Raw genomic sequence first — 11,243 nt, 5'->3', positions numbered from 1 at the left:
ATACACTTTGCTGGGGGGAAGGAAATGCATGCATTTAGGTGCATATTTGTGATCTCAAAAACGCAGCAAAACCGCCTCTATATTCGCAGCCAGGTACAGCCATGGCAGCCCAGCTCTGTCGCAATGTACACTAGTTATATGAAGAATGTGAATAGAATAATGATCATTTGAAAAATGAAAGTTTTTGTTGATATTTTCTCAGATTTTAGGGAAACCGCGTCCCCCATGACGGAAGCACTAAGCACAGTCCTCCAAAACACAGACACATGGTTGTGACTTGATTTCCTTTTAAATAAAGCTTTGTATTGATAAACTTGGGGCGTGGCCACCACTGTAAGTTCAGCGAAGCTCGTCCCGCCCTTATTAGTCACATGGTCGCTCTATCCTGGCGGCGGTTGGCGCTGGTTTAAGTTTGCCCTGCCCAGCGTGAGAGAAGTCACGTGGTGGAAGGTAACCAATCAGGATTTAGGACTGGGTTCTCACCTCTCTAGCGGCTCCGCCTCCTCCCGGGCCCTGAAACTGTCGATAGAAGGGAGCGGAGAGGCCGTGACACCGGCGGTCGGTGAGTGCTCTGGATGTGTCGGTGTATATCGCAGTCGGTGGACTCCCCTGTGTGCGCGGTGTTTGGACCGGTCTCATACCTAGGTGGGAGAGGCTCGGGAGTGCCTGAAATGAGTTGTAGGGGGCAGGACCGGAGCAGTTGTGTGTGGGCTGGAGGTAACAGGATAGTCATGGAGCCAGTCAGAGCTGTGAGTCAGTGGAGAGTCGTGTAGGGGCCGGTCCTCCTTATGGGGCCCCTGTCCCCGGGCCTGGTATAGGTGTGCTGGCACCTCAGGGTGCCCTCCATGCTGGGCAGGACTCTCACCACAAGTTCTGTCAAAGTTCATGTTCCCGTGTAGTGGTCTGTAACCACGAGCGAATGGGAACCGGTCTATAGGGAGACATTACCTGAATAGTCATGGGTGACTAGTGGTCACGTCACCTGCCTGTGATCAGTCCTAGAGATGGTCTCTAGTACTGCGCCCCTAGGACCCCAAGAGTGTGTGCACCTCCACTGACCATGGCTGGCGCCCTGGGCTTTATACATGGGCCGAAGTAAACTGTATGGGAAATGATGATTAATGGGAACCGGTCTATAGGGTGGCATTCCCTGAATAGTCATGGGTGACTAGTGGTCACGTCACCTGCCTGTGATCAGTCCTAGAGATGGTCTCTAGTACTGCGCCCCTAGGACCCCAAGAGTGTGTGCACCTCCACTGACCATGGCTGGCGCCCTGGGCTTTATACATGGGCCGAAGTAAACTGTATGGGAAATGATGATTAATGGGAACCGGTCTATAGGGTGGCATTCCCTGAATAGTCAGTGACTCGCTGGGTGATGATTGGTCACATCACCTGCCTGTGACCACAGTGCCAGAGATGGTCTGTAGTACTGAGCCCCTAGAGAAACCCATAGTGTGTGTGCACCTCCACTGACCATGACTGACACCCTGGGCCTAAGCAAACTGTATGGGAAATGATGATTAATGGGAACCGGTCTATATGGTGGCATTCCCTTAATAGTCAGTGACACGCTGGGTGATTGATCACATCACCTGCCTATGATCACAGTCCCCGAGATGGTCTGTAGTACTGAACTCCTAGACCCCCCCCCACAGCACCCCACAGCGTGTGTACCCCCACTGACCATGACTGGTGCCCTGGGCTTTATTTATGGGCCGAAGCAAACTGTATGGGAAACGATTAATGGGAACCAGTCGGTCTACTGGGTGAGTTAAGGGTGGCATTCCCTGAATAGTCAGTGACCTGCTGGGTGATGATTGCTGATTGGTCACATCACCTGCCTGTGACCACAGTCCAAGAGATGATTTTTAGTACTGAGCCCCCAAGCGTGTGTGCACCCCTACTGACCATGACTTGTTCTCTGGGCTTTATACATGGCCGAAGCAAACTGTATGGGAAACGATTAATGGCAACTGGTCCATTGGGCGACATTCCCTGAATAGTCAGTTACCTGCAGGGTTATGACTGCTGATTGGTCACATTGCCTGCATGTGATCACAGTTCCAGAGATCTCTAGTTAGTACTGACCTCCAAGTGTGCGCATCGGTACTGACCATGGACTCTCGCATGGGTTGATGCAAATTGTATGGGAAACAATGATTGATTGGGATCCTTCAGCCCCGTACAGTTTATATATCCTCTTGCCATCTTTATGGAGCGGAGTACCTCTGATTGGTGTGGATGACTGCCCCCGACCAGTCTAAGGCTGGGCTCACCTAGACATATTCAGGGTTCGTACACAGCCCGGCCTGGCGGTTCTCCCCACCTGAATTACAGCCTCACAGACACAGATCAGGCATTTTCCCTTTTATATAGACCATGAAATACACTCATGTGAACCTGGTCTAAGACCACGTGCACACGTTGAGTATTTGGTGAGGTTTTTTACCTCAGTAATTATAAGGAAAAACCAGGAGTGGGTAAAAAAAAACTCGCCAAATACTGAACATATGCACGTGACCTAACACTGACTAGTGATGAGCAAACTGCTCAGTAGGCGTAACAAGCATTTTTATGCTCGGGTGCTTGATACTCATTTACTGAGTATAATGGAAGTCAATGGGGAACTCGAGCAGTTTTCGTGAAAATTGACTTCCTTTATACTCAGTTAACGAGTACCGAGCACCCACATGCTTGTTATTTTACCGAGCAGTTCGCTCATCACTACTGATGACCTGTTCTGGTGGCCCACTTAGATGAGCCAGTAATCAGCGAACGCGTAACATACATCATCAGGGGCTGTTTTCCTCTGTAACTGAGGCTCCTATGAATGCCCCAGTTACAGTGGAAAAAGGTAAATTAAAAGTGTTGCCACAAGAATTTTTCCTACTGTAAACATAAAAAAAATAATGGTAATAAAAACAGTGGCTACTCCCCTCCTGCAATGGCGCCAATACAGCAATGGCAGCGTTGCTCCTCCCGGCGGAGATGTGACATTCTTATCATGCCACCTGCAGCTCATCATTAATCAGTCAGTGGATGTCCACATGAATAAAATTAGTAAAGGCTTCAGCCGACACCTTAGGGTATGTGTCCACGGTAGAATGTTGCTGCGGATTTTTCTGCATGAAAATCCGCGACTTTCCCGGCAAATCCGCACCTTTTCAAAGGTGCGGATTTGCCGCGGATTTTTTTTTTTCCCTTCCCAATTCTATAGCCAAAATCCGGATCAAAATCCGCAACAATAATTGACATGTTGTAGATTTTTCTGGATCAAAATCCGCTGCAAATCCGCCGCGGAAAAATCCGCAGCATGGGCACAGCATTTCCAAAATGCCATAGAAATGGCTGGGAAGTGCCGCTGCTGCAGATTTTCGGAAAATCCGCGGCTTTTCCGCGAGAAATCCGCAGCAAAATCCGCGCATTTTCTGCAGCGTGGACACATGGCCTAAGAATCACTGCCCGGTACAGCTGAGCTTACATCGCTGGTACAGCATAGCTGAGGTGACTACATAGTGCTTACTCTAATTCAGATACCGATGGATTAGGCCGGGGTTGTCCGGTAGGTTGTAGTGGACAACACCTTTTTAAGGCCTTTTCTCGTTGATCACTTTAAGGGGTTTAAACATTTTAGGAAGCATTTTTTATTGTAATTGATCCCTTATAAATGCTATAGGGGAAATTGTCATTCATCATATCCCATGCATGCCATCAATATTTGTATAATATGACATAAAAACTGAACTCACTGTATTCTCCTATTGACAGTGATGTCCCTTCTTACCAAATGTTAGTGACCTCTTGTTAGTTGGCAGGTACATGGTCTGGGGCCACCTGTAGAATTAGGAGACAGTCATGGTGCCTGCCACTGCTGGAGACACTTACCTTTGGTCAAGAAAGAAGAAAAATTATTTGGAGGAAAAAGGCCCAGTCTACTCTGCAGGCCGCTCCCCTGCCAGAGGGCACGTGGTTTGCTTGGAAGTTTTCGGAACACCCTTAGAAGTTAATGGGAACACATACATGTGTGGCCTCCTCCATTCATAAACTGTCAGGATTCTGGGGACACTATTGTAGAAAGTGCAATTCCGAGGGACACACCTCTCAGATATTTATGGCACATACTGTGCCATGATGTCTAAGATGGGACTGTAGGACACCATACATACATGTTAGATACATGTCAGCCAAACTAGCTGATGTTGGCAGTACCGTCTGGCCATACGTGTATGGGGGCCTCTTAGCTGTTCTCCGACATGTCAGTGGACATAAGGATCGGGTGGTTAGGAATCTCAGAATCCCAATAGTTTTTGATCGCCAGGTACATAATCCGCCACCAGAGGACTATGACAACTGCTGTCTTGTAGAGTACAAAAATGCTCGGAGTCAGGAGAGATTGATGTCTGTCGATGGTTATTTAATATGAAGAGAAGAAGCTCGGAGTGCCTTGGTTTCTCCCCTCTATATTGTGCAGGATTATCCATACCAGAGAGTACCAACCACATTGTCCTACTGGATGACTAATGGAAATGTTCTGTTGTGTGGTTTACTGAATTGTCCGTTTTGCTAGTTGCTGATGGCAGCACAAACTATTGGGCACAATTTCTGCTGTCAGCTCCTGGTTTTGCAGGTTGACTGCAGAAAAATCAAGGAATTTATCAAATAAGAATCATTAGTAAATAGAAGTTAACACTGTGCTCTTTTCCGTAGTTTGGTTGAAACTTGAAATTTGTTATTTGGTTACTTTATCATTACTGTGACATAGGACAAATATGCTAAGATTACTACCACAAGATGTAGAATAAAGAGCGGTCACCTGAGACTCCCCCATTCATTTACACATATGGCTCGGCCAAGCATTGTATGCTTCGACTCATCTTAGATTGGGAAAATTACAGATCGCCTATAAAAACGATCAAGCTTGCGATTTACTTGTTGTTAAAATTCTTTTCTGTTCTCAAGATGACAGATTTTTTGTTTTGTGGGTTACTGACCAACACTGCAGTCTAGTAGTGATGGCTGAACATGTGCAGAGCTTACAAGCTCTTTGATTCTGTGCTTGTAAGCACACCTCTGAAGCTGGTGGGATCACTGGATTGTGGTGTTGGCTCCGGATTCCAGCCAGCTTTAGAGTTATCCCACTCCTCTGCTGTCTCGTATACCAGCATCAGAGGCAAACGGTTTGGGCCAGCAGCACGGTGACAATACTTGTTCGAGCTGGCAATCACAATAGGAACGTATGCTCCTAGTGAGTACACTGAAAATAACCTTTCATGTGCTTTCAGTGTGGAGTGGGTGGTTAGCAGCTGCCAGACCCCAGTGGCGGGGAGTAACCTAGTGGAAGAATGATGGAATTACACATTAACATTCAACCTGCTCGATTCTTCTCTCGCCCATATTTATGTGGGGGGGGGGGGGGGGTTGGCTGTTTTCACCGAAATCGTCTTGTTTGCCTTCAAATTTGTATGGGGCATTTGCCTTTTTACCTGCTTTTCCACTGCTTTTTTAACTGCAGCGTTGTCATGCCAAAATGCTTGCGTTATGCTTTTCAAGCAAAGTCAATGGAACATCGAGCTTTCTTGTCTGCACTTTGCAGTTCAAAACGCTGCGTTTAATTTGCATAAATTTGGGCAAAGACTAAGCGTTTAAAGAAGCAGCATGTCAATTGTTTTTGCCATTTTGTCTGTGTTTCCCATTCAATTTAATAAAAAACTGCAGCGTTTCTAAAAGCACCGGAAAAGCACTAAAAACTCATGAAAACCGCAAGGTGCGCATAGGCTACTTTCTTTGCGTTTTACATGCATTTTTAAAGCCAAAAGCATTGTCCTTTCTGCCAGAGGATGCTTTTTGAACTGCAACTACCTCGACGCAAAGTTCAGACACAGCTTTAGGCTTATTGTATAAACATAAGAATGTGCATTTTTCTGTATTGTTGCAGTGGTTGTGTTGCTTGTCACTGCATTTTACACTTATTTATTAGGCACAACCAATATAGATGCACATTATTAGTTACAAAATCACATGACTAAAATGCCTGCTGCAACAAAACAGATGCTAATTTTTCTGAAAGATTATTATATTGAACCTGCCAGCAAAAAAAAAAAAGCAATATTTATCTGCAGGAGTGATGGTACATGCAGATATTTTGTTACTTTTTTAAACCTGTTCATCAGTTTAATTAAAAGAGCGGCTACAGGGAGAAACTGAAGTTATATCTTCCCTGCAGCCGCTTGGTTTCAGACATCGGGTATGTGCCATGGCTGTGATTGGTTGGTGCGCCCTTTAATCACTCCTGCTCTGCAGCGTGTGCTGGGCCATTCAGGGGGCAGGAGGGGCCACTACAGCTCGATGGCAGAGAAACAAGCAGATTTGTCTGATCAGATATATTACAGAGTTGATTAATCTCATGTGTACTATTGGTTTATAAAATAAAAATTAAAACGATGTCTACGCTTTAACTTATCTCCTGTTGCCGCTTTTCTAATTTGACTGCTGACTGTTTAAATTGTATTGACCCGCAGATTAATATGATCTGCTGGGAAATAAGGATTCATTATTTTTTTTATATATATATATATATATATATATATATATATATATATATATATATATATATATATATATATATATATATATATATATATATATATATATATATATATATATATATTATACAATTTATTTTTTATTTTTTTTTTATATTCTTGCTCACAGGTTTCTTTTAATTTTACCAAATTTTGGTTAAATATCTAAATTCTGATTTTATAAGTGGTTTTGGTTAATTTTACATTGGCTATACTGTTTCGACCTCATTCAGACATCCATGATTTTTCATGAACATGCTAAAAAACAATTTGAGCTTCAGTATTGCTTGGGATCTGATTGTCACACTGATGACAATGAAAATGTGTGAATAACCAATGGCACATTCATTTTCACGTACCCATAGTCTTGCATGGGTAATTTTTATTTATTTTTTAACTCCTGTCAAAAACTTCCTTGTGTTTTATTTTTTTATTTTTTTTTGCGGACAAATGCTATCCAAAAAACATGGACATGTGAATAGCACTCTAGGCTTTAATGGATGCGTGTTCTATCCAAAAAAATCCCAGCACATGTATGTGATTCACGGGTGTCTGAATGAACGCTTAAAGCAATCAGTTGATTTTGGTGGCACTGGAGGATAGCATGAACCATTACCGCACAATACATGGGATGGATATCCTCCAGAAGTCTCCTATCTGGGGAAAATTAGTGTATACTTTCCTCATTACAATAAGAGCTGGACCATGATATTGTGAACAGTTTCACGGAGCAGTTTTGCTGCAGAATATTCTGCAGGTGATTCAGGTAAACTGGACAGTTGCAGAAATTCCTACAATAAATCTATAGTGTGTGAATACCACCTTTATAATGCTCCAACTTCCTTTTCTCATGTTACTGACAAACCCTGTTGGGCTGTATTCAAGCCAAATTCCACAACCCAGAGTGGTATAGTACCATTTACTAGGAATGCCTTATTGGTTGCAATACATTGAATGAAATCTGTACCAAAATCTGCAAGTGAATCTCCATATAAAATATTTTAGTACCGTTTCACAGCATAATTATTACTGTATGTGTGAATCTAGTGTTTAGATGCAGCTGGCGAAAGACTAGAGGAGATTCAGTATGAACGGTTATCCCTTTGTCTACCATACGGATGCCCATCACCTAGTGGTTCTCGCCCAATGGGAAACAAACCCTGCAGTTTTACTGCAAATTTTATATATTTATATGTAGTTTATGGCTGCATGTCTTCATAGGTAAAATGTACAGATACAATGTATTTCTTGGGTTTAAAGGGAATCTGTCACCAGGTTTTTGCTATCTAATCTGAGAGCAGCATAACATGAGACAGAAACCCTGATTCCAGCGGTGCTTCACTTACTGGGCTGCTTAGCGTTATTTTGATAATCTACTACTGATTAAATCATTGATTTTATCATTAGAGGACTACTTGGCTTGCTGCCAGGTAGTCCAGCATATTCATGAGCTCTGTAACTGCTAGATCTGCAGCAGAGAAAACATTGATTGTCAAAATGACAGAAAACAGCTCAGTAAGGCTAGTTTCACACTTGCGTTGAACGGCATCCGTTGCATTGCGTTGTGTGACGGATGCAACGGATGTGTTGCATATAGTGGCACAACGGATGCAACAGATGCTGCAAAACAACGCAATTCGTTTTTTTGTTTTTTTTTTACAGTTTTACCGTCGGCAGACTATTGTGAACTATCAGCTGATCCCTCACAGTAGCCGGCCGCCGGGTGATCAGCCGATCCCTCACAGTAGCCGGCCGCCGGGTGATCAGCCGATCCCTCACAGTAGCCGGCCGCCGGGTGATCAGCCGATCCCTCACAGTAGCCGGCCGCCGGGTGATCAGCCGATCCCTCACAGTAGCCGGCCGCCGGGTGATCAGCCGATCCCTCACAGTAGCCGGCCGCCGGGTGATCAGCCGATCCCTCACAGTAGCCGGCCGCCGGGTGATCAGCCGATCCCTCACAGTAGCCGGCCGCCGGGTGATCAGCCGATCCCTCACAGTAGCCGGCCGCCGGGTGATCAGCCGATCCCTCACAGTAGCCGGCCGCCGGGTGAATCCCTCACAGTAGCCGGCCGCCGGGTGAATCCCTCACAGTAGCCGGCCGCCGGGTGATCAGCCGATCCCTCACAGTAGCCGGCCGCCGGGTGATCAGCCGATCCCTCACAGTAGCCGGCCGCCGGGTGATCAGCCGATCCCTCACAGTAGCCGGCCGCCGGGTGATCAGCTGATCGTTCGGTCGCCGACAATGTGTGCCGAGCAGGTCCATGGCTGAGGACGTCAGTGCCGCGGGGACTGCATCGCTGGCGGACGTGTGTGTGTGTGTGTGTGTGTGTGTGTGTGTGTGTGTGTGTGTGTACATACGGAGTGCGGGGAGGGGGCAGACCCGAGCAGGGAAGTGTCGGGCTCCCGGCACTCATAACCAGGGTTCCTTGGTTACCCGATGTGCACCCTGGTTACGGGTGGAGGGAGCCAGAGAGAGCATGCGCAGTGAAATCCAAAGGATTCCGCTGCTCAAAAAAACGTTACATGCTCAAAATAACGACGCTGCGTCGTCCGGCGGATGCAACGCTGACACTAGCATTACAGTGCGTCATCCATACAAGTCTATGGAGAATAGCGCAGTGCGTTAACGGACTGCGCTATTCTCCATAGTGACGGACTCCGCTGAACGCAAGTGTGAAACTAGCCTAAGTGACACATCACTGGAATCAGGGAATCTGTCTGAACATTATGCTGTTCTCAGATGGGGAAGCAAAAACCTGGTGACAGATTCCCTTTCAACTGGGTTGTCCACTCCTTTTACATTGATGGCCTATCCTTAGGATAGGTCACCAATGTCTGATCGGCCGGGATCCAACACCCTGCACCCCTGCCGATCAACTGTTCTTGGTCCCGGCGACGGCAGGCAGCAGCAAATGCTCAGTTCCGGCGCTTTAAATAAATTTTAAAAACCAGCATGTGGTGCCCCCAATTTTGATACCCAGCCTTGATAAAGCAGACAGCTGGAGGCTGGTATTTTCGGGCTGGGAAGACCCATGGTTATTCCTCCCCCCCCAGCCTAAATTCAGCAGCCTGCAGCTGCCCAGAATTGTCACATCCACTAGATGCGACAATCCCAGCACTTCACCCGTCTCTTCCCAAATGCCCTGGTGCAGTGGCAAACTGAGTAATAAAAGGTTAATCACAGTGACCACTAAGCCCTAGATTAGTGATGAGACTCCCCCATTACTAATCTGTAAGTGAAAGTAAATAAAATAATTTTTTTGATGTTTATGTGAAATAAGACAAAAAAAAAACTCTCTCGCCACTTTATTAACCCCAAAAACACCCCTGAAGGTCCGATATAATCCTCACGAGGTCCCACGACGATTCCAGCTGTGCTACATTACAGAAGGCACAGGGCGCGATCATGGTACATGACCGCCCGCTGTGTACTTCAGGCAGAGACTGAGCAGCGATCTGTGGTGACGTCACTCAGGTAAGTCGCGGGCACAGCTGGAGGTTACTATGGCCATCCACCTGTGACCGCAGGTTAACTGACCTCGGGACCTCAATGAACTCAGTCACCTCATCTCAGTCACTGAGTTTAATGAAGTCCATACCTTTGAACCCGCTCGGGTCTGCACTCTTACACGCGTCACTAATGCTGATAGACTTTACAGCCAATTACAATTTGATTTCTCCCTGCAATTCATGTGAGTAATGTATTTCATGACCGATCTGTTCATCCATATAAACAAAACAAGGTTAAAGTTTTCACATCTAAACACATCACATTCCTTCCAGGCAATATACTCCTTTATAACACATTTGTTGGTTCATAGCCAAGGATGGAGGAAAAAAACACCTGAATGCATTTCAGGGAATAACTTTCTTATAAGGCTGCAGTCATGCATCTGTTGTACACGTCTGTGTACTTTTGTTTATTAAAGGGAATCGGTCATCGGGTTTTTGCTACCTAGGCTGAGAGCAGAATGATGTAGGGGCAGAGACCCTGATCCCAGCAATGTGTCACTTATTTGGCTGATTAGTGTAGTTTTTATGAAATCCCTGTTTTATCAGCAGGAGATATGCAAATAGCCTCTTCAGAGAGGACCGGGAGTCTTGCACCACATATTGGAAGTAGCAATCCTAAAAATTAGCCCTTTAACAAACTTTCCACCTGACTTAGAATAAGAATCCAAACCAGATATTCCATTTGCAGACATGTTTGGGTTTTTTTTTTTCTCCTCAGTGCAAAGCAGGACACAACTTGTTTGCCTGGGTGAGAGTTCTCAGACAGGAGACCTATGGGGTGCAGTTTCTCCTTGTGGAGGGTGCCAAGCTGCCATGAAAACACTTCCAAGCCCTTCAATGCATCTCTGCATATATAAATTCCTAGAGGAACATTGCATGGTCTGTAAGTCTTCTCATGCTATCTTGGGACTCTCCACAAGGAGAAACTTTACCCCTTGTAATCTCCATCAGCAGGAGATTATTGCTAGAGGACTAGTCTGCCATGTAGTCCTCAGTAGTCATGATCTCTCTAGAATCTCACCCTACCACTGATTGGTTCCATTTTGCCTATTCAAAAAAACGGTTTGTCTAACGGGTACTTCTCACGTAGCGAGATCACTAGCGAGATCGCTGCTGAGTCACGATTTTTGTGACGCACCAGTGACC

General features: G+C 45.6%; 1 protein-coding gene across 2 annotated transcripts in view; it reads left to right on the top strand.

The window, feature by feature from the left end:
- Positions 1 to 457: 457 nt before the first annotated feature.
- The window catches only part of ZHX3 (zinc fingers and homeoboxes 3), a 43,677-nt gene continuing 32,891 nt past the window's right edge, over positions 458 to 11,243 (top strand). The window contains exon 1 of one of the 2 annotated variants that reach the window (XM_075349862.1): positions 458 to 562. The gene's annotated coding sequence lies outside the window, so the exon portion shown is untranslated. The other variant, XM_075349863.1, reaches the window with a different exon arrangement.

The sequence above is a fragment of the Anomaloglossus baeobatrachus genome, chromosome 5 (genome assembly GCF_048569485.1).
Source record: "Anomaloglossus baeobatrachus isolate aAnoBae1 chromosome 5, aAnoBae1.hap1, whole genome shotgun sequence".
NCBI lineage: Eukaryota > Metazoa > Chordata > Amphibia > Anura > Aromobatidae > Anomaloglossus > Anomaloglossus baeobatrachus.
Note: the sequence above shows the minus strand (reverse complement) of the source record. Positions and strands in the feature narration are given on the sequence as shown.